Raw genomic sequence first — 24,615 nt, 5'->3', positions numbered from 1 at the left:
TTTGGTAAAAACTACTATTGGTTTGAGACTTTGCTAATTGTAGATCATCAGCTAAGACTAACCAAATACTTTCGACAGAAATGTCTAATCGAAACTTAGTAAATACGAAATTAAAGAGTAAACTCTTTTTTTATGCCTGATTAGATTAGGTTAGATTTAGGTTAGAGGCTGGCTTATCTTCATAAAATACCTAATTTCTGAATATCTCTTTAAAGTTTTTTCAATTTATAAATAAATTACCAAGTAAGTGCTCTGGGCGTTCTATAATTTATTCCTCGGCTTTGCCATTCTATCTCCACCCTAATTCTGGTTGGGATTATTTTTCTTGGAACTATTCATTCTCTGTGTGAACCTTTTCTTCTCAGACACGAAAAATCACTCAATTCGTTGCTAATGGTGTTTATATTTAATTGGATCGGTTTTGGGTCCTTCTCAGAAATAATACAGTCTCATTGGTAAAGGATGAGATTAGATTTTCTAAGAATAAATTAACCCCTAAATATACCCCTAAATACCCCGTATGTACAATATTCAAATATATTATACTGACTGTATTCAAGTAAAACAAAAATATTTGGGAAATCATTTAACAAAAATTCACTTTTTACGAAATTTTATCTGAAACAATAACATATATATTGGCGACATATCTCCTTTGAGATTCTTTGAGATATCTTTAAGGCTTAGATACACTCTTCTCTTTCGTGAAAAAGACCGTAATAATAGGGTATTTTTCATAAAATACCTAGGAATAATTGATCAAAACTTAAATTGGAACAAAATTTTACAAAAAACTACCCAATTTTTTCAAAACAATAAGAAATATTTTAGTTAAAAAGCAATTAATTAAAATTTATTATGCCTAAGACCAATCTCATCTACAAAATGGTCTTTAGGACGGGGAAGTTCATGCGATTCCACTATAAAACCAGTCCTCAAAGCAAAAATGCAATTTTGAAAATTATTCTTGAGTTCCCTTAAAAACTCCCACAGACAACGTTTATAAGACCCTAAATTTAATGTCTCTGAAACAATTATATTCAAAAAATATTTTAATTTGCGCATTCAAAAACTAGGACAACTTGCAAATTCACAAAACCTCATTACAACATACATTCCAACACTACGACTAAACAAATTTTGAACAAAGAAATATGAAATATTTCTCAAAAGACTTGAAGATTCCTAAACATAAATGAATTAGGTACTTATCTTGAACTTTGTTTAAAAATACTTCTTCTTATTTGAAGATCATCTAGTAATTCGCCAAATATCAATAAGTTTTGATTTTGTGCGATTTTTCTGTGTGTTCTCGTTTTATCTGTATTCCTTTTTATGATTACTTTCGTTATGATTTTATGTAATCCATCTAATTTTATCAATTTTCAAAACCTGGTTTTTGCTCTGTATTGGAAACGCTATAACTTTGTAGGAATATAATTTCCTCAGAAATTTATGTCTACTTTGTTCGGCACCTTTTTCATATTGATTATTTGTGTACTTTTCCGAGTAGACTATATATAATATTTCTATTACTTATTTTCGTTTGTGACAACTTGGGTGAGATTGATTGGCGAAAGAGGTCTAGAGATTTCTTATGATTTCTAAAGTGATAGATGCTATCAGTTCGCCCAGGCGAAAGACAACCATTCAGAATATGTAACCTATTTCTTTTCACTTAGATTTATAACGTAAATAAATACTAGTGGCTTAAGTGACTTACTACAATTTATATTTTTATTTACACAGATAGATGATTTTTGTGAGAAATCCGGAGATACAACAAACTGGCTGGGACTCTTGTACGATTTTCGTACTTAAAAAAAACTCGTGTCTTTATAATATACTAACTGACATGTACCCGGTGTTGCGCGGGTTATGAATGGTTTAGAGTAAAGTTTGAGGTCGTAAATTCTAGTGTACTTGAAAGCTAGGTCTATTTTTAAGGTGGAGATAATATTATTGTAAAAAATTGAAATTTTATGTTTAACTTGATCGTGCCACGTCTTTCTCTGGCGCGCCCGACTTCCACAATTCACTATTGTATACCACATTGTTACTATTAAAAAAATGGTTTAGAGTAAAGTTTGAGGTCGTAAATTCTAGTGTACTTGAAAGCTAGGTCTATTTTTAAGGTGGAGATAATATTATTGTAAAAAATTGAAATTTTATGTTTAACTTGATCGTGCCACGTCTTTCTCTGGCGCGCCCGACTTCCACAATTCACTATTGTATACCACATTGTTACTATTAAAAAAAACTATATCATATCGACTTTTATTCGATTCTGTATCTCATTCTTGTGCAGATATAATGCGTTAAGTATTCCTCAGCCGTCCCCGACTTTTTATACCATTCAAACCACTCTCTTAATACTCCTGGCAATAATAAAAACAAATTTTGTAATAAATAGGTCCATTCGTTTTTTAGTCTATAGGGGATAAACAAACAAACATTTTTTTAAATATATATACATATAGTATCACAGAATTTCGTATCTCATATATTCTCCATTCCCTCTTTCTACCCCAGTGAGCACCAATCGCAGGAGAGAGAATTAACATGATCGGCTATTGTAGATTTTCAAATATCGAATTCAATGAAGTATTTTCTATGCGCGCTTTAATGCTTTTTAGTATTAGAAAGCCTTTTGTGTTAGATTTTTTTTTGTGTTCGCTCTTCGCAGTGTATTTTGTATGAATTTAATATGCTCATGTTTCCCAGCCCTGAAATCTTTAAAAGCGAACAAACGTCAAAAGACCCGTAACAAAGAAATATACTTTAATATTCCAGAAATCCGGAGCACAAAGCGTGATTCTGTTTTTCCTGCGCAATTTCATGAATAAATTCGCATTTGTATACAAAAGTAAATCGATGAGTATAATATGAAAAATTCACACATTTTTCTTATAAAAATAATAATGAGTAATAATAATGTTTTTTTCTCTACACATCAAATATCTCAGATCAGCTATTCATTTTTCTGTATTATTGATAGCGACTATAATTGCACCAAATAAGGGTTTTCTAAACATTCTGTTTTTTTAAACTCAGTTAGATTTAACCTAACCGACTTATTCCGGCATAAATAAATGAGTGGAATAAAATAATTGCCTATTTTATACCTCGGTTAAACTTTAAAACCGATGTTAAAAATTAGTCAAGCCGCAAATCTATTACTTTTCTCGTATTAAATATTCCATTTGAAACGGGTGAGTTTTGCACTCTGGAAGTTGGTTGGCTGAGAACTTGTCCCCAACTCCCGCAGAGCGACCGACTTTTCAGTTAAAATCGGTTCTCATCTTAGTTTCTAAGTTTTCAATGCATAAATTATGTAAGTCATTGATAAGTTTTTCTTATGACAGTATACGGGCATAATATATCAGCGTCGCGGCGCCGCATCTGGCGACGTCGACGCCTTTCAGATGGAAATGGTGCCCATCTCCGAAAAGCTTGCCTACATTCTATTTTTATTGAATCCAATGAATGAAAAATGGTGAAAAGTCTTCATTTTTATTGAATGCATTCGCAATGGTTTCCGGTTTCAAGCTGTCAGGGACGTTTAGGCAATATGCAATATAGAAATCTTTCATTTTATGAATAATTATTATTCCACTATGGTAAACGTTGAAGAAGCCTCACGGAGAGTTTTTATCGAAATTTTTTTATACTGAATGGTTAGTGTAAAGATCTCTCTTACGATTTCGTAATTTAATGTTTTTCAAGGAACAAATTTCACAATTTTTTCACTCTAACAACACTAGGTAAGAATTGTATTATTTCTTAATTGTTGTGTATTTTCTAACGCAGATATTATAGTTGTATAATTTTTGAAGTTCAAAGTCTTTATAAAAATATATATTTACCTAAGGATCATTGGCTTTCCAAAGAGAGAAATCTGTAAAACATTTGAAGAGCCTTAATGAAAATTATACTGAAAGTTCCTGTAGGAACTAGCACTGACAAAATCTTCACCAATCTTAACATCATGTCAATTAATAATAATAATAATAATAATTGGATAATTTGTAGAGCGCCGTTTTTGTGAAAAATCACCTCAAGGGCGCTGTACAATTTATTTCAACAATTAATTAATTAAACAACTTATATTATAAAACTATACTCATTTACATTCATAGGTACAAAACCCAAGAAATAACAACAAACACGTACAATAGAAACACTAGATCTCATGGTCAAAAACTTATCCAACAAATAACTACTAATACAACTTTTGGGCAAAAAAGCTTCTTATATCATAGTATTAAACCCTAAAATAAAATACCATTCTCACTCAAAAACCTCAACATTTTAACATTTAAATCTCAAATATAAAGCTGGATACTTAACATAGGGAGATTTGAATTAGAAATTTTACTGATAGCTAACACAGACTAAAACAGAATCAATTGAACTGTACCAAAAAACACTATCTTACTTATTTTAAAATTATTTAAAAAAAAATTATACTAAATGATATATGTTCATAATTAAACTCATATGTAACTTTGTTGTGATATTAATTTTCTTATAATTAAATTATACATAATATGTAAATGAAATCCTCAGCACGGGAGATCCCAGTGAGGATATCATTATATCTATTTGTTACAAAAAAAAACACTTATTGTTATTATTATTAATATTTAAACAAAACAATTGCACATATCAAATAAAGAATTATTAAATAACCCCAAATGCACCCCAAAATGCTTCGCTATTGGTAATGTTTTTCTCGGGCGTCTACGACTTCGACTCCGTATCTCATTTAAGGTGCAGATGTATTACGTTAAGAATTCCTCGGGCGTCCCCGACTTCAAACCACTCTCTTGCTCTAAAAAGAACTATCTTTAAAAAAATTTCATCGATATCTGTCGACTACTTTTCGAATTTTGCGAGCACAAACATAAGCAGGTCTAATTTTTAATTTATAATTGTATAGACTTTATCGCTTGTCGGATAGGATTTATACGTATAACTCCAGATTTCGAAAATTACTAGTTCATTGAACTTGAGTAATTTTATGCATTACGTAAGAATACAATTTCAAATCACGCACCCGTGCACCGATGATTGACATTAGTATTTTTAATAATTCGGACATCACACAATATTTTAACTGCTTTATTGTTAAGACTTTAACAAATGCCACTCATTTTCTTGCGTTTAACCGTTATAAACATTAAAACTAGATACTTAACCTTTTCTATTACTACTATAGTAGGTAGGTTTCGTTAGGTACTGAAACAGAAATTAGCTGTGAATTCTATAAATTATTCGTAAGAATATTAATGAACTTGGATGAAGTAAAGAGCATATGCCAGAATAGGGATGTGGCGCACGTTCAATCCTCTTTACACTGTAAGTTACTTACGATACGAATGATAAAACGTCTTTAGTTCAGAATTACAGTAAAGGATTGTGTGATGTCTGTTTTTGTAATTCCATTCCTATTTCCTGCGTACAATTTTTATTCTAGCCATTTTTTTTATATTCAGATCGGCTACAAATCTTCCCATCGTAAATGTTGGCAGGATAAATAACACCGGAAGGCCGGATTTCCAATACAAGATATACCAAAAAGCAACTATTTCAAACATACTGCATGAGCTTTTAACCAATGAATTATGGAAAATTCATTACACAAGGTGTAATGAACACACTCCGAGAGCAGAATAACCATGTACATAGGGCGCTGTTCGGCCTCCCTTGGCGATGCAGCGCCTCACAGATGTTCTTAGAGGGAAGGGTGCATGGGTTTGCTGCATTGATGCGCCACAATATAATCGGGATGAGTCAGCGCTACCGGAGATCGGAAAACACTCTTGTCCCGGCCGTCGCCCAGTGGCAAGGCGCAATCCTACACCATAGAAGTGCTAAATATGTTTTTCTTTTTCAAATTAATTTTATTTTAAACTTAATATCATGTAATTTATTTACGTGTACCCTTTTATATGGCAGACAGAGTAATGCACTCATCGCTCTGTTCAGCTGAAATAAACATAAAATATTATTATTATTAAAACTTTAATTACAAGATCGGGACACTCATTCAAAGCAGCCTCCCAACTTGTATAAGATTCTGCAAAAATTTTGTTTAAAAAAAAAATATTATTCTTATTCAAAAACATTTTTAAATGTTTTAGTTAACTTTTTTTAATGTAAAAATACCTTTTTTGGAGGTTCTCATAGAAGTTAGGAGGCTGATTTGTCCCGGCCTTGTGATCTGTGATCTTGGAGGTTTTTTAAATACCCACCCCACGTTGGGCTTCAAAATGTTATATTCCTACTTGCTTATCAACTATGTACGTATTATGTACTTTGTTCGTAAAAAAACTACTGATGTTTTTATGAACAAACTAAAATTAAATTTGTGCATAAATAATTGACGCTCGAAACAATAAATGATGGGGAGTTTGGTAATTTTAATTCCCGTTTATAGTTTTAAACAGTTTTTACATCTTTCTTTTTGATCATTTGTAAAAATATATGCATAAACAACGCCACGTCTTATCGTAATTTTAGAATTTTCGGTTATTCCGTCATTAATCACATTTTTCTTACAATCCAGGAAAAGTTTACGCTTATTTACGGTACCACGTAGAAAACCCCAAAAAGTATTGCTTTCGATCTGAGGGATTTCGATTTTTTTCATTATTTTTCTAGATTTTTTGGCAACCAAACGGTTAATTAAAATTTTTTGGAGCCGCGTCTACTCTTCAACACATTTTAAAAGATATTTAACAGCGGATTTTAACCCCCCGGTGAACGATTGTTTTTTCAAATTTGGAATCAATTTATTCTAAAACGAAAACTCAAAAAGTTTAAAAATGTAGAACCATCAATTTCCAGTTCGTACTACGATTTTCCGGATACCGTACACAACCCACATTTAGAAGGCTTCGAACTAACCATTCTTATTCTAAAATTCGAATTTAGGTCGTGGTTACAGTATCACAACGAAAGCACTCCCGGAAATTATACTTCGTACACTTAATTTATTTCACTAACGCAGATTTTTTATGAATTTATAAGTATATAAAGTAAATATCTGTTTTCCAAGTTGACCACATGTCATTAAATATGTATAAATGTCTTCCCAGGGCTCCGAAAAAAACACTTCTTTATCTCCCTGCCTGTCCGTGGGCCTCTCTGGCTTGCTGACTACCGGTCCGGAAGAAACTAATTATCGGCTTTGTTCAGCTCTGTTTCCCATTTTACAATTTCACTTCGCTAGAATTCACCACTCAATCTATATCGATCTCGGGGGTTTGTTCGTCTTCTCCCGAGGAGCCATTGTGTCACGGGCATCCCTTGTTATTATTGAATTTAAAAATAAGAAACAATCGAAAAAAAAAATTAAGAATGAGGTGGTTCTTTTCATTTATCAAGCTAAGGTGTCCCCCAAGGATCTATTCTTGGAACACTACTTTTATAAATATACTTATTTTTAAAGAAAGACAAACATTACAAGGATTTGAATAACCTGGCATTATTCGAATTCTTCCTACTACCATAATTACTAGCATATGCAGATGATAAAAAAATATAATTAGTTATTAAATCAATCAACGACTTCATTAAACTTCAAGAGGACCTCAATCGTCTTTGTGTCTATTGCGAATTAAACAAACTTGTTATTAACATCGCAAAATGCAATAAATTAACATTTACACGTAATAAAAATAAAATATCCTTTGTATACACACTAAACGGCACACACATCAATGAAGTAAAATATATCAGGGACCTTGGGGTAACACTGGATGTTAAATTAAACTTTATCCAACACACTGATGACATCATTAACAAAGCCAATAAAATGCTGGGATTTATAAATCGCATAGCAAAACCCTTCCACAACATAAACACTCTATATTCCCTTTACACCTCATATATTCGTCCTCACCTAGAACACTATACACCGATCTGGACTCCTTTATACCAAGCCCATATCGAAAGAATAGAAAGAATTTAAATATATATATATATATATATATAAATTATAAACTAAACTTACACTTCTCAAATTATACCGAATCCATTAAATTTCATAATTTTAACTCCCTCCAAACACGACGTCTAATTTTTGATCAAATCTTATTCTTTAAAATTCTAAATAATGGTCTGGACTCACCAGAACTTACCAATTTAATAAATCTGCATATTCCGTCTAGATTAACCCGACAATCTGATTTATTTCATCTTCCTCGTGTAGAAAAAACATTCGAAAAAATTCCCCAATTTCTCGTATATGTGCACAATATAATACAAAATTTTACAACATTGACATTTTTGGTAACAACCTAAAGAAATATCGATATGAAGTAATGCGTACGATCGATTATTAATATGAGAGTATGGAATGTATCGGGAGCATCTCCTATCCTCTTCCTATTTTCCTCTTCCTCTCCCCTTCTTTTAACACCAAATTAATTTTAAGATATTAAAACTTCATTTCCAATGAACTTTAGCATGAGAAACCTCTGTGGCTTGACTTGTTAGTTAGTTAACTTGTATATTTATATCTATCATTGTATATTATGTAAAAACTGTTTGTTTCTTAGAAAATAAATAAATAATTATAACGTCAATTATTACTTGTATATGATGGAGGACTTAGCAGAGGAATGAACCTGCATGTTAAGTTGGAAACCCGAAGCGAAAAAGTTTGCAATTAAAAAACTCAATACAATTTAATAAATAATCATCTCTTATTTGTATTTGAATTTGCTTTCTGTTACGAAAATTTGTTTTTATTTTATCAATATATCGTACCAATATAAATACTCCTTCCGTAAAATATATGTTTTGAATTTATGCAACCAAGTTAAGATGAGATGTTTCATTTGCACTAAGCAAAGAGTGTTTTCCAACACAAGGTTTTGTGGTGCTCAATCCTCTCTACCTTCCCAACGGAAAAATGGTACAAACTAAAGTTAAAAACAAGCGGTCTTCCATTTTTATCGATTTATATAATAGTATTAATAAAATCTATAAAGTTTTCAGTAACACTGTTGCAAATATTGAGACAGCTGATTAACAAAAAACGTGTTGTCTTTAATCCTCCTTTGTTGGCTTGCTTATTTCGTCCCAAACTGTATTTGATCTCTATTTAGTAATTTCTTTCAGTGTCATCCGCTTTTCCACAAAATCCATTGCTTTCTCCCTAATTGGATCAACCGGAACGAAAAATGCTTTAATATTATTAATTCCCTTTCTGCAGATAATGTGATTTTAATTTGAAAAATTCTACGTATTCGCTTCATTTTGCCCTTTGTTAGCTGCCATATATCTACCAACTGTCCCATTTCTGATTTTTTCCAATCGGATTTTATTATTATATTTTCTGTTACTTTCTATATTTTTCATGCACTGTACCGACAAGGATATAATTCTGCTATCAAACACAGATGATTTACATAACTCTTTTTTTAATACATGCGTCTGTTAGGATTGCACTTTGGTTTTCTTGAATTAATGTATGAATGAAGTGGAATCTTGGATGCGGTAATTAAACCAATTTCCGACATCCGACCGAGCTAAAACTCAGCAGATAGACTCGTTGTCGATTCTATCAACGCATTCACACATACGCACGCGAACATATTCACATTTCTCTGATATTGGATGACATTGCCGCAGATATTTTATACGATATAAATGTCTGTCCTAATCGATTGGTATTTGGCTCAGTGGTTAGCGCGGTTGACTGCAATCCCTAAGGAGGAAGGTTGGTTCTAAATTGTAGTCCTACATCAGGGCGATATTGAGAGAATATTCTACTGTGGAAACTGTCGCAAGTATACTATATAATATTTTAAATTAATAATTTGTGAAATAGCACAAATTATTCAAATGAAAGTTACTTGTTCACGCCGGCATTTGAACCTGCGACCTTCGAATTGCTAGACGTAAATTTTACCCCTCGACCATATCAAATTATTATGTATAGAGTTCTTCTCTAGTTTCTTCTACGTGTCAAAGAAAAAATGTTCCCTCTTTCTGAAGCAAGGCTTTGAAATTTCCTGTTGCCAATTCCACAGTTATTTGTAGGTCTCTAAACTCTCGTAAACCTCTATTCAATTTTTCCAATATTCTCAAATTAAAGCAAAATTTCCTTGTATATTTCATACACGTTATCTAGTTTATTTGCTTCACATGTTTTTAAAAAGATATTTTCCGTTACATTTGATAAAATTCCAGCTTTATCGTTTTCGGAGATTAAATTTCGTTTGGGAATTTTTGTAAATCATGAGAACAGTGCTACCAGTCTGCTGTTTTTTATCTCTGCTTAATTAAAATTCTAGGGAATTATTTATAAAATCTTGCAGATTATTTAAAACGACTGTTGTTTGTGAAGCTATAAAGTTTTTTTATTGTGATGACTATTAGTACAATAAAAAAAACTAATTTGACCTTGGCCTTTGACGCCACACATAGATTCTTTAACAAGTAAGAAATATTTCAAACTTACCTATTAATAGGGTTTGCGATCCCGCATCCCGCAATCCGTCGGGATTTCAGCAATATTTGATGTGCCGGATTTGCGGGATTGGAAAAAAACCTGAATTTACAGTAAAAATATTTTGGTATGCACGCGCTTGAAAAATGCAATGTTGGCAGTGTCAATATTTGACGATAAAATAGGACCTCGGCTTGATGCCATAGGAAGTGCTCATAGAGCCGAATCTCAATCTCAGAAACTTCAAGACCTGGAATCTGTTTTGAAGACAGAGATGCCCCTTTTTAAGAACGGAGACCTCAATAGTATCACAGATCCTTAATGGCAGTCCCACCTACTAGTGGGGAAGCGTTTTTCGCCGCTGGGCTTTTGTGCACAAATTTAGTGTCCGTTCACGTGTGGGTGATAGAACCCTTGATAGTCGATGTTTTTACTATATTACTTTTTTTCATCCTAAACGACTTATTATGTTCATTTGCAATGTCTTTGTATAATAATACTGTTACCATAGATGATTGATACCAAATAGTAAACAATTTAGCCTAATTACAATTTAACAAGACTTAGTAAAAATCCCGCAGGATTTCTAAATTCTATCCCGCAATCCCGCAGGTTTTCAAAAGTTAAAATCCGTAACAATTAAGTCTTTATTATAAAATTAGTATTTTGTAGTTTCAATAAGTGCTGGCATTTAAGTTAGATTTTGATTATTGTACCACACGTAGTGTTTAATTAATTTTTTTTTATATTGTTAAATTAATATTTCAAAGTTACATATCTCATAATGTCGAGCTGAAAATAGTTCCATTGATCTTGAAATTTAAGACAGAAAAATCTATTTAATTTTCATCACTTAATCCGCGCAGATTTTTCTCATTATAGTTTAGATTTTGGGTGTATCTCACATTATGATTTTGAAGGATAGTTTAGTACCTACCTAACATTACCTAACTATTTAGTTTCCTTCCAGTGTGCTAATGACGCCATTTTCACATGTTTTCCATACGAAAGCGCGATTCGCCGCGTGTAGCAAGTTCTAAGTACTCACAGCGACATGAGAAATACCGCCGTTAAAAAATCCGTATTTCTTGTATTTTTCGCGTATTTTTTCTTTATTGGATCTTAAACATATTTCCGTGTTTTATGGTTTGCTTCTAGGCACTTATTTTTTTTCGAGTGGTGTAATGCTTGACGTTAAATGGGTTGTCCTAAATTTATGCGGATCATAAACTTCGTTTACGCTTTTTTCGTGGCAGTTTTAAAGCGATAAATTCCATACCAGAAACAAGCTCGTGGAAACATTTAGTCTAATGGCCAGATATGATTGAGGTCTGATGTGAAAAAAGAAAAGCTTGGACGCCGTCCTTTGAAAGTTTCCCAAAATAGGAGCTTATTTCTCATGGCTTCGAGAGGCTTTTTCTAATTCTCGGTACGGGTTATTAGAGGCTGTTTTAAATGTTTTTTTAAGTAAAAAAATGATTCCGAAAAAACTTGCTGGTTAAAATATTTGAAAGTGACAAACCCTTACTTGAGTTGACAAGTCTGGCCATTCCGGACTATATTAGTTACTCATATAAGTCATGCTATCTCAGTTTTCATTACGGTAAGATACATGATTTAAACAGTTTAGAAAGAGATAAAATCACGCTTTGTACTTGCATTTAAAAGTTTACATTAGATGCGCCCGAAAATTTTGAAATAATTCTATGAAACAACACTACGCATTTGAAAGATATTTGTCAAGGTTTGCAAATGTTTCGATATACACATAATTTTGAATATAAAAGGAAAAAAAAATGAATCGACCTAATTTTTATAATACTTTTATCTAATTAAATGTGTTTTTTTTAGTTTAGTGTTGTTGTAATAGTTACAGTTTACTGCAGCGTGGTAATAATTACAGTTTAGTGTAGAGTGGTAATATAACACTTTAGTGTATATTGGTAATAATTACAGTTTAGTGTAGAGTGGTAATAATTACAGATTAGTTTAGAGTGCTAATAATTAGAGTTTAGTGTAGAGTGATAATAATTAAATTCTCATATCTGTGCACAAACTGCCTCCTGTTTTATATTATGTTTTAGTTTTAATATTCTTGTTTTGTCCTGTCCTGCTGTTAATTTTACTCTAAGTTTTGTCATCACTTTGTATAAACAGTGTATTTAGTGCTATAATATTAGATCGGTATTGATTAAGGCACACTTAATATATAATAGAATAATTTTAAGAACCACTAATACTGAATTACCATTTTTTAAGTTTGTTATAGTTAAGCGCACTTGAAGTGAAATGACACTAAACTGCGCTATATAAATGCCATGTTATTATTATTACGTTATTTTTATTCAACTGAAGAGTTGTAATAATTACAGTTTAGTTTAGAGTGGTTATATTTACAGTTTAATGTGGAGTGGTAATAATTACAGTTTAGTGTAGAGTGGTAATAATTACACTTTACTGTAGAGTGGTAATAATTACAGTGCGTTCAAATTTTTTTATATTTTTAAATACGTATGTCGATTAAAAAAAAATCTATAATATTTTCTACTTTCAATAACAGTGTTTTATGTTCAGTAATAACTGTGATTCTATTTGCTATTGAAAGTCAAGTCAAGGGAATATTTGATAACATGATATTATTTTTTCGAAGCCCGAAGGGTTAAATTATTACAGTGTAAATGGTTAGAATGAAAATTAGTATTATAATATTAGCGAGATAATTAAATAGGGAACTACAGCGAACTTTCTTAAATAAATGTGACAAGAATGATAAGTTCACCTATTTAAAGCCAATGATAATCATTGTTAACAAATAATTATAAGCCCGAAATACTAATACAAATTGAAAATATCTCCCGAGTAAAAATAAATTCCGCCAACGGGAATTGAACCCGTGCCTTCTGATGTCCGGTCAGGTGCTCTGTATCCACTGAGCTATGTCGGCTTATTTCCAACCCGCTAAATGATTCAATATGTACTAGTACCTCAATCAACAATTACTGCTTATTACATTTTTTTTTCGGATGACTAATTATTGCTTATAATTATTTGTTATCCTTTATGCTATGCATAAAACCTTGTCTTATAAACGTTACTTTATCATTAAAAAAATAATAATCATTGTTGTCTAATGCAAGACGTTGAGACTTGCTCCCACAAAACTCAGTTCTCAGGCCACAAATATTTTTATCTTCAATACACCCCAAGGCATTTTGCAGAATATTCTTAAATAAATCTCGTGTTTCTTTTATTTCTTCGAGCAAACGTCTTCTGCAGGGCGGTTTTCAGCTGCAGTGAATTTTAATTTCCTGCCAGCAATTGTGCAAATGCTGCACTTAAATCCTCTCCATCCGTTATCTGAACCTCTCTTCACATCCTTGCATCCCCCACCCTCTCACCATCTCTCCACCCCCGCCCTTGCTCTCTATGTTATGGCTACACTTTTTTATTTATCTAGACGACTCCATTCAAGTTTTGTCGTTAATTTTTTATTTATGGACGATTTTGAAGTATTCACAATCTCGTTTTTTCAATACTTTCGTCAATTTTAGTAATAAGGAAACCAATGACCAGATTACTATTCAAGTTTTCGTAGCGTAACAGTCGTAATAAACTATTTTTTTTTCGTTTATTACATTTTGTTTAACTTATCCGTAATCTAAATACTTGACAAGGCAGAAATTACTTACAGGACAACTTCACTTCGTGGGATTATTGATATTATTTTTGGAATAATGAATTCCAGTCAATTTATACTTAAATGCGAGCATTTTTTTTTTTTTTTTACAAATGTTGACAGATTGCATTTTTCAAAGTCCGTTAAAACGATCGAAATCAAACGGGGTACACGTGACGTCACACTTACTTCGGTTTTGTTTTATCAGTTAACAGTTTTATATGAATCCTTCCTATAGGAATCCTTTGTTTTCATACCGATCCGAGTGGGATTAAGATTCCAATTTAAATATTTAGCAAGTTTTCTGAAAAAACGTGAATTCATTTGAAATAATTTGTAAACCATAGTAGACATTTACACAGAATTTTACATATCTGCCCTGATGATGGACACTGTAATGCTGTCCGAAACGTTGGCTAATGAAAGAGGTAGCGCAACACGGCATAATAGCACAAAAATAAATCATTACAAATGTTATAAAGCTTTCAATTCGCGATAGTTGTTTGGTTTTGAATTTTCTCGGTCCACACATTTTTCCCAAAGATGACATAGATCCTGAGGTAAATTATTTCCCTCAGGGCCTTCTGTGTGGAGTTAATGTAAAAAAAATAAAAATATAAAGTAGCAGTTCAATGGAGCCACATCCACTGTGGCTGGAAGGCACGAGCCAGTACACGAATAGATTTTTAACTAACCCGCCCCAGTTCGATATCAAAGTTTTAATAGCTTAAATAAAACGAATCAACTGGTTCATTTCGCCAGTCGCTTTTCCCATATTCGTTTTGTCGATTGGTTATATAAAACGGTTGTTTTCTGTAGCTGTTTATTGACGTGTGGCTTTAGTGTATGAGCTTACCCATAGATTGTACTAGAAGAGTCTATTAGGCTACCCATAGATGGCGTTGGCTGTCGAGAATAATATGATTATAAATTAGGTGAGAACCTCAAGGTCGGGGTCCATATTATTACAACCGCCTGCTAATTAAGATAATATATAAGTGTTATGATTAACTCTTGACAGGCCAAGATGCCAAACAAAACGTCTGTAACCAAGTGGGTCTTTCGACGACCCCATGAATTTTCTGTCTTATGGGCTTTTAAACTATAGAAATCCCAATTATTCAGTAAATTATTTATTATTTCTTAATAATAAACTAATATAAAACAAGATTTTTTGTGCATAGCACAAAGGATAAATGCATGAATGTTTCAAGTGACTAATTTGAGCTTAAAATAATTTGTTATCTTAAAAACTTGTCTTATAAACATTAGTTTATCATTAAAAAATAATAATATTTGACAGAAGTCAAAATATTTCACCAACAAACGTAGATATAATATGTCTCGACGCCATCTAGCGGGAAATTTAGAACTAACTAAGCCTTTCCTAAAAAATAAAGTTGATTGTTTACAAGTGAAAAAATATATAATAAACAGTAATTTTTTATTGAAGTACCATTACATAATAAATTTTTGGTGTTTTGGAAATAAGCCGACGTAGCTCAGTGGTCTCAGAGCACCTGACCGGACATCAGAAGGTGCGGGTTCAATTCCCGTCGGCGGCATTTATTTTTACTCGGGAGATATTTTCAATTTGTATGAATATTTCAAGCGACTTATTATTGCTTATAATAATTTGTCAGTCAATACATATATTTGCGCAGGAATACGTAAAATAGTAATAGTAATTTTGGGTACTACCTACTCCCCCACTTGGCTGCGGTATAGTTAAGGAGAATTCGTGAGAAAACCTCGGAACAACAATTTCCTTGTTCTGGTACATTGCCAACTTTGTTTATTGTCTTTGTCGGTTCCTTTTTTGACGTCACTCGCGTCTGTTTTTTCATGCACTACTTATTCATTCGCATTTCTTGATTCCCTGCGTAAATGCGGAGTGTAAATCAAAATTTCATAATGTAGATCTTCTTATCAACAAGTTAGATTGCATGCAGTTGGCAATTTTTTTCTCAGAAGTAGTAGATGTATTACATACCTCAATCACAATAATCAATGCTAGGCATGATAAAAGTCAACTGCGTGGGTCCTATATCATATTTTACTACATCCAAACTATTTACTCCACATATCTTATAATTTTAGTTAACATATATATTATTTTATTATAAATTATTATTTATTATCCAAAAATATCATTAAATCGCTGACAGCCCTGAATTATGAAAGCCAAATTGCGATACTTGCCTAGCTGTTCCAAGTAGAATAATAATTTTGAAGGTAACAATAAACTCACTACTTATTACTCTATTATAATATTTTGCTAGATTTTACATGTTAACAAGTCAATTTTTTTATACATATTAATATTCTGTTCAAATAAAATATTCTCCGTTATTAAAACATTCTATACATTGGTATAAATTATTTTATATTAATTATTATGTATTATCATAAACACCTAATACACAATTTATGTCAGGTCTTATACAAACCTAGTATTCATTCAACTATCATTACACTAGTAGATATTTCTTTAAATTATGTTTTATCTCACTGCACTTCTATTAACAACTGAATCACTTACAATAATATTTTACTTGTTCTGTAATTTATTAGTAAAATTCTCCTGTGTAACACTGTATGCTTATAATCCGATGTATCACTCTATTGTAAAAGCCATTTTATGGCGTTTAAATAAATGAACCTTCAGAAATATTGAACAGAAATAACGCGGACGATCATAAATGAATTCATGAGTACAAAATGTAACGCAGCATCTCTTATACTTACCCTTTATTCTTCTTCGTCTCCCCTTTTTATACTAATTAATTTTAAAACATGACAAGACTACTATCTCAAAGTAATTTTAGCATTATAACTTTTTTGACTTAACCTTAACTAACATCAAATTCTTTAAAGATTTTGGTTTTAAATAAGCTATTTGTTTCTTACAAATATTTAGCATCATTGCTATCCTCAATAATAATAATTTCAGTTGTTTCAATCTATAACTATGGCTTAACGAACTCTAGAACTCGGTTTGTGTGAATAATTCATGAAATAACTTTTATATTGATGCAATATAATATTATCAACAGAAAGTTAATTATTTGACATTTTCAAAATTGGAATGTAGCTTGTTAAAACCTCAAACAAAATACTAAAGTCGCCGGAATCAAAAGCTCTGTTGGGGTGGTTTTTACCGAAGTTGCCAGTCACTAGTGTTTGTAGTACCTTTGAAGGGGTGGCCTAGTTTTTGTGACATTTAACTTTGTTGGGGGTAATTTGGGCCCAGAGAGGGCTGCTAACTTGACAGAACATTCCCTAATGATCACTCCACTTTTAGAAATACATTTTCTAATGTTGCAGTAACTTGTTTGAAGATTTATTTAATAATTAATTTATTTCGCTAGTTTGTAGTTTATAAGTTTTTATTAAAAAATTTTACATTTCATTTATAAAAATAAACAATATTTAATGAAAACATATAAGTTTATCAACATATAGAATTTGATAGCAAAATGTATTTACGTCAAGATAGTAGAGCTGTATTTTCTTTTTTTTCCTATTTATAAATTAGATCACTTAGATTAGTGATTCCCAAACAGGGAATCTTTTTTTAACCCCTTAGGCCAAAAACTATTACCCAGCTATTGCGATGAACAAACAAATAATTCGTCTTAAGTTCCCGAATCCCCAATTTCTACCGATTTATAACAATTTCCTTAATTTCCTTAAGTTCCAAAAAAAAAATTTATTTTTTAATATAATATCTATATATTTGTTTTGCCGAAACGTTAATTATATAAAATTATAAATATCATAAAGTTAGCTCCGAAAATTATTGAAAACACGTTTTTTTCTGTTATTTAATATGTTATAGGCATGAAAAAATTATTAGAATTTCTTTAAATGAAACTAAAGCATTTGTCGAGCGATTTTTTTATCTATTTGAAACGAATCGTGTTTAAATATGTTCATCTTTTTCGCTTAATTGTTATCGTTCTTTAATATTAGCGCGCTCCCTCTAACATTCGTATTTACATATCTCCCTTTCAAACCATCTTTGAACGCTTACTACGGGGCCTTAATATTTTAAAGCGTAACTCGCAGAAAGCGTATTTAAAAAATTAAATTAAATTAATGCCATCTATGAACGCTTAGATTATAACGTGCCATACGTTTACCCTTAAATATTTTCAATTTATATGAAATTATCGTGTTAAATTCTTCTTCTGAAATGAGTGCCTACTTACTTCAGCCAATGAAGTCAGAAGCACTCGTTATTATTTGTGACCAAGGAATCATTTTAATCATTCGCAGAAGTCACTTACTCTTTTCTGAGTTGAAGGAGCTTCGCATAAGAAATACAAGAGTCCTTTGTATGATAACTGATAACATTCGGATCTTGGTCCAACTGTAAATGTTGCCACTTGTGTGCGACATAACTCCATTCATCTGGCGGTGGCGTTATACCACCCATCCCTTCTTATTCCTGATACCCTGGAACGACCCTTATATTATTATTATTATACTCCGTTTCTTTGTTGAGAAATACGAAGGCATTCAAAAGCAGGCTACTTGATGATTATTTGTTTTAATGAGAAATTAAAGACAAGGACGGGTTTTTTCAGAGAATTTGAACAATTCTACAGGACTGTGAAAGTTATATTCAAGTTCTATTATTATTTCAGCTCTGTGAAACAACTGTCCCATATCGATATAATAACAGAACTTAGAGATAGAAAATATGATTTTCACAAAACTTGAAAATTAACATTGAAATTTGATGAATTGTTAAAATTTTCTGAAACAACCCGTCCTTATATACACATAATAAATATAAATTATGAATACTTCCACATTTTTCTTGTACTAGTCCCCGGCGTTTCCCAGGCTTTACACAGAGTTTTTTGAAATCAGATGTAGTTAGTTTTTTTCCTCTTATTTTGAAGTCAAGTGTGCAAAATTTCATCAAGATGTATCATATTTTGCTTTAATGGGTAGAAAAGAGGGATGGGGGTGGTTTTGCACGTCCCATACACTCTTCTTTATTTAAATAATGTTTTTTGTTTACTTGTTTATTACTTACATCACATATAATAACTGTTTTACCTTGAATTTTATGTAATAACATTCAAATCGAATAAACACTCGAACATCAAAAAGAGCAATTAAAAATACAAACGTTTTATATCGGTTTTCATTGTAAAAGTATTGAAATCACTATGCAGCAAGACAGCAAGCTCATCGAACTTAGTATCTCACTTTGCTTCCTTTAACCTACCTATGACCCTGCTGACCTAAGTTAACACTGTTGATTGTTGTAAATTGGCATTTTTGGAAATACACAGTTGCGATAAGTAACCCAGTTATATATAAAGTATTGCCATCCCTACTGTTATGATAAACCTGAAGCACCCAACCTCTCTTACAGTTATAGGGATCTGGTATGAATGTAGTACCTGCCTCGCTTCGCATACGATATGATTGTCAGTATGAGAGTATTGCAATCCCTACGCAGTTAGAAAACTACCTGAATCACCCAGTCTCTCACGCAGTTATAGGGATGTGATATGACTAGTAGGAATGTAGTGCCTACCCTGCTCCACAAACGATATGCCTTTATATTATGTAACATGCTCTCTAATTATAAGAGTTGTCGGTGTGAAAGTATTGCAATCCCTACTATTATAAAATAAGCTGTAGCACTCAGTCTCTCATATATTTGTAGGGATGTGATTTGACTAGTAGGAATGTAGTGACTACCCTGCTCCACATACAATATTCCTTCATATTATTATGTAACATGGTCTCTAAATCTTCCCTCCTATCAAATAATCCCCTTTGGACTTTCGCCACCATATCATAACGGCTTTTATTACTCGGTTCCGAGAAACGAGCTCGCCGGCATCGTTAGTCTAAGGTTTTCATGGTATATGGTTTGATTGGGAGATAAATTAATGGGTAAGTTGCCGATTTCTCCTTAATGGCCAGTAGTTTATTTTTGAAAATTCGTAGTTAATTCAATAAGAACTCACTTTACAGAATATATCTATCTATTTATATGAAAAAAGTGTGCTCTCTGGCGGGAGGGTGGACTCCGAGCGTACGGCGGATTAGTTTTTTTTAATACAAATTATAGTTTTCTTCCAAGATTAATGAAATTTTGCACACTTCATGAGATTTTGAAAAACTATCACATCTCTTTTTCCCTCCATTAAAAGCAGAATTATGATACTTCTTGATGAAATTTCGCACACTTGACGTTCAAATTAGGAAAATTACTGTCCACATTTGGTTTTAAAAAAAATCTGTCTGGTGCCTAGGCACTCTAGGCAGGTAGTTTATAACAATTTTTTTTTTGTAGCTTTTGAAGAATTGAAAAAACAGAAGTTCATTGATGAGCCGTCGTTGTGTTTGAAGGCGGATAACAATTTGATCAAACGCTGAGACGGACCGAAAGTATTTCTCTTTTGTGTTTATCAAATAATATGGCCTCTGGTTCTAAAATGTCTCACAGATACATACACATTGTTTTATCGAAAATGTTGGTAACTTATTATCGTTTCCAAGCACGGCAGATCACCAACAAATGGCCAACAATTTACATCGATAAACATATTTAATCGAAGTAAATTATAGTTTGTTGGAGGCGTTGGAATACCTTTATCGATGTTCCTATATCAGGGACCCAGGAGGGACATTCCGGTTCAACTTAAGGATAAGGGAGTGTTCTTAACCTTAAAATTGTTAACGACTTATTCGTTAACGAGTTGTTTCTTTCTATCTCCTTTCCTATCTCCTATATTTGTAATCGAGCATAATCTATTTTTACCCATGTATTAGTGTGTAAGTACCTTCTTGGAAATTCCTACCTTGGCTTTGTGATTATGTGTATATCCTTGTCTGTTTTTTCTTGTTTGTTCTACTTAACCTCCCTTTGTGTACTGTTTTGTATGTAAAACTTATAATTTTGCCATTTTTTTATTTATGTACTGTTTCGTTTGAATCTTATAATTTTGATATCAAAATACCAATGTAAAATTAAACATCGTTAGAATTGCTCTAGCAAGAATAGAAATAATAAAAATTAAAAACTTTTTCTTTTAACTTATTTGAAGGTTAAACCCATCAATGTAATATGCCATTGTTGAAGAAGATAATACTCGTACTTATAAATCGAAACGAAACATGGAACAGAACAAGACACAGAAAAGAAAAAGATTACGGTCACAACTAGTATCTTATCTCTTGATATATCAAATTGACGACTATAACTTTCAAAATAAGTCAAAAGAAAAAGTTATTCTTGAATACATATTCTTTATTCACATTTTCCCGTAAATTAATATTACACAAGGTTTACAAAACAAGTTTAATCAATGTGAAATGAAATACTTGGTAAATGTTTACAAAATTATGTTCGAGCTCCACCATTCTCCAGTTACCACATCATTAAAAAAATTAAGGATATATTTTCCAGACCTCGTATGAAAGCTTGCGAAAAAACCTCCTTACGATGATAATATGAGCCTTTTCAATCCTGCATGGTGAATGGATAAACTATTCCCCATTCACTAACCATCTTTCAACCATCAGAACCGGTTGAAAGGTTTTAGGAAATAAGCCCCGAGCCTTAAAATGATTCACGCAAACTTATGAGTTTATGTCGTTTGTTTGGTTGGTGGTCTTTCTTTCATGGACACAATTTTTCTAACCGAGAAGAGATCATTTTACTCCACTTAAATCAAATCTAGAAGGGAAACAAGTATCTCTGATTACTATTTGTTGAGTGTGTTATAGATCTCTGTTCCCTGAAAACTCAACACATGAAAAGCAACACACCTTTGAAAAGTTACATGAAGTATTTTTTATCTGAAACCACATAAGAGTCACATCTGCTCATAAACGTCGGGACCCATTGAGAGTATGGCATCCCCAATTGGGGTATGTTATAAGGGTAAGAGTGGGGAGAGAAAGGAGATGGATAGATGATGGTGGGGAAAAACTAGCTACTCAGATCTGATCGCCAAAGCCATTTACAGCTATGTTTTATTTCTCAATGTTGGTCTCACTCTAAGGCAATACTGAGAATATCTTCCACTCTGGAACGTGAAACAAATACAATTTATATTATTTTATTTATTTATTGAAAACTTAATGGCTTAGCATGTATAAATGTATACTTCTTTATAGTTAAGTTGTTCAGGACTACAATTAGTGTACATTACATCAGTTAAACAATCTCGTTATTAAATTATGTTAAGCATAGCGTCGTGTTTGGTTATTTGATGGATGACTTAAGGAAGACCAGAACACGTATATGTTATTGCTTTGTGTGTTTTCGGGTGAAATCGGTTATAAACTAATATAGTATTTAATCATATAATTGACAGAAATTACTCCTTTCCGAAATGCTCAACCTAACAGCTTTTTTTACCTTTTCGCAGAAAAACTAATTTGTTTCGAACTACGCTGGAACCAGAACGTGCACATTAAGAACTGGTGTCTTGTGTCACCTGGGGGTGAAGTAGGGTGGGAGCGCTTTTGTCATGGCAATACTCCCCTTCACCACCCACCCCTTCAACTCACAACCCCCTCCACCATCGACCCCGCTGGCCGGTACACTGGTGACAATGGAGTACTAATGAGCCGGCTCCCATTATTTCTCGCTCGCTTTTGTGTCGACTGTACGTATAGTCAGTTCAACTCCTATGTGTTTAAAGTTCACAGTGCCGTAAAACAACGTGGAAATCGCTATTACATCAAGAGTCAGAAAGTTTATAAAATATTATATTTTGTTTGAATTTGCAAGCGATTTAAAGGTGAATTTGCAGTTTTATTAAATGCCTGCACGGACGACTTTCATCACTGCAACAGATTCGTCGTGTTGAAAAATCCATTGCAGTCTTAGACATACAAAGTAAAGGGAAACAAATCGAGGAGATGGGATTTGTCATTAAATGGATCTGACAGTATACAGGCAACTTGCATTGTCCTATCAGTATTTGGTCTTTGAAGATAAAATCTGCTTGCAAATAAGTAATCCTTTTTACAATGACAGACAAATTGCTGGATTCGTTAACACCTCAACTGCAAATCCAGAATCGGATAAACAAAACTTCGGGCTTGTTTCCAAAATCGAAATATTGTTACACTATTTAGTAACAAATGTGTTGTCATTTACTTACCCCATCCTTTTTCCTAACGCTATGCAATCCAATTTGTAGGCGGTTCGGTTAAAAACTAACATTCAAACCCTGCATAGAAAAATCCCACGATGAACTGCGTTGCAAATCGTTACGTTACTTTAGCGAACTTCACTTATGTGCGCAGGGTTTGGCTATTTCAATTTGCGCTCTTTGGTGGTCAATGTACGACTGATATTTTAGTTTATTCAAAGTACTCTCGAACTCTCCTGGTGTCAAACAGATGGTCATGTGGTTTGCCTCCAGCTCATCGAAATGATACCCTGATTTTACTTTAGGGCAAGTCTACTCTTTTGTAATGTCTATGATTGATGTATAAATATTGATCCATTGTTTAGTGATCCATAGACCTACTGGCTCTTGTCGTGTGGAATTGTTACGTGGGCAGATAGACCGGTAAAATTAAATGATATTACATACTAAAATAACATCCGTATTTTCACAAGCTTAAAATGTGCGATAGTAATAATGCTTAAATTATTATTGCTTATTTAAACTGTTGGTACTTCCGTACTTCTAAAATTAAAACTGTGCACATATACGAGTACCTTTGTCTATGCTACAATAAATACACATTCGTTTTCCATAACGTAGAATCCACACTTTTGTTCTTCCGTGTGTGTGCCCAACATTCAAATTCGGATCTTATTATGTCTCTAAAACAAATTTACACACAGCGTTGGCATAAACATAAACCCTTTAGTGGGTAGATATAAATCAGCGGGGCTTAGGTATGCTACACACATTATATTCTGTATTTCTATGTATTACAGGGGATCAGAACTCTTTGTGAACATTAATTATTTTTCAAACAAAAAAAAGCAAATAAAAATCACTTTCCTCCTCTCCGTTATCACATTTTTCTTGTTGTTTGTTGTTGTTATAATTAATAATAAAGAAATTGCAACGATATAATAGTCTAAAATTAAACAATAACTTTGTAAACATCACTTATAGGTAAATACTTAATGCCGACCGGGTTTCGATATCAACTAACCATACATATCAACCAACAAACCAACATATCAACCAACCATACGTTTGACAAAAATACTGGCGTCAGTCTATTACATAAAAACGGAATAGGTCTTAGGTTGGATAACTTAGAGGCGCTAGAGTTAAGGAAAGCCAAAAACGTCAATAGCAAAGTCATCAACAACCAAATAAACCTAAATAAAAGCCCTATACTCAGATTGTTCCCTATTGACAAAGAGCACTCGCCTCTCAATCTCCCACCTATCCCTACCTCTTCCACTGTAGCTCAGACTGTCCACTTACCGTGATATCAACACATGTTAATTTAT

The sequence above is a fragment of the Hesperophylax consimilis genome, chromosome 13, assembly GCF_061612785.1.
Source record: "Hesperophylax consimilis isolate HC1 chromosome 13, BYU_Hcon_1.0, whole genome shotgun sequence".
NCBI classification, from domain to species: Eukaryota; Metazoa; Arthropoda; class Insecta; order Trichoptera; family Limnephilidae; genus Hesperophylax; species Hesperophylax consimilis.
Note: the sequence above shows the minus strand (reverse complement) of the source record.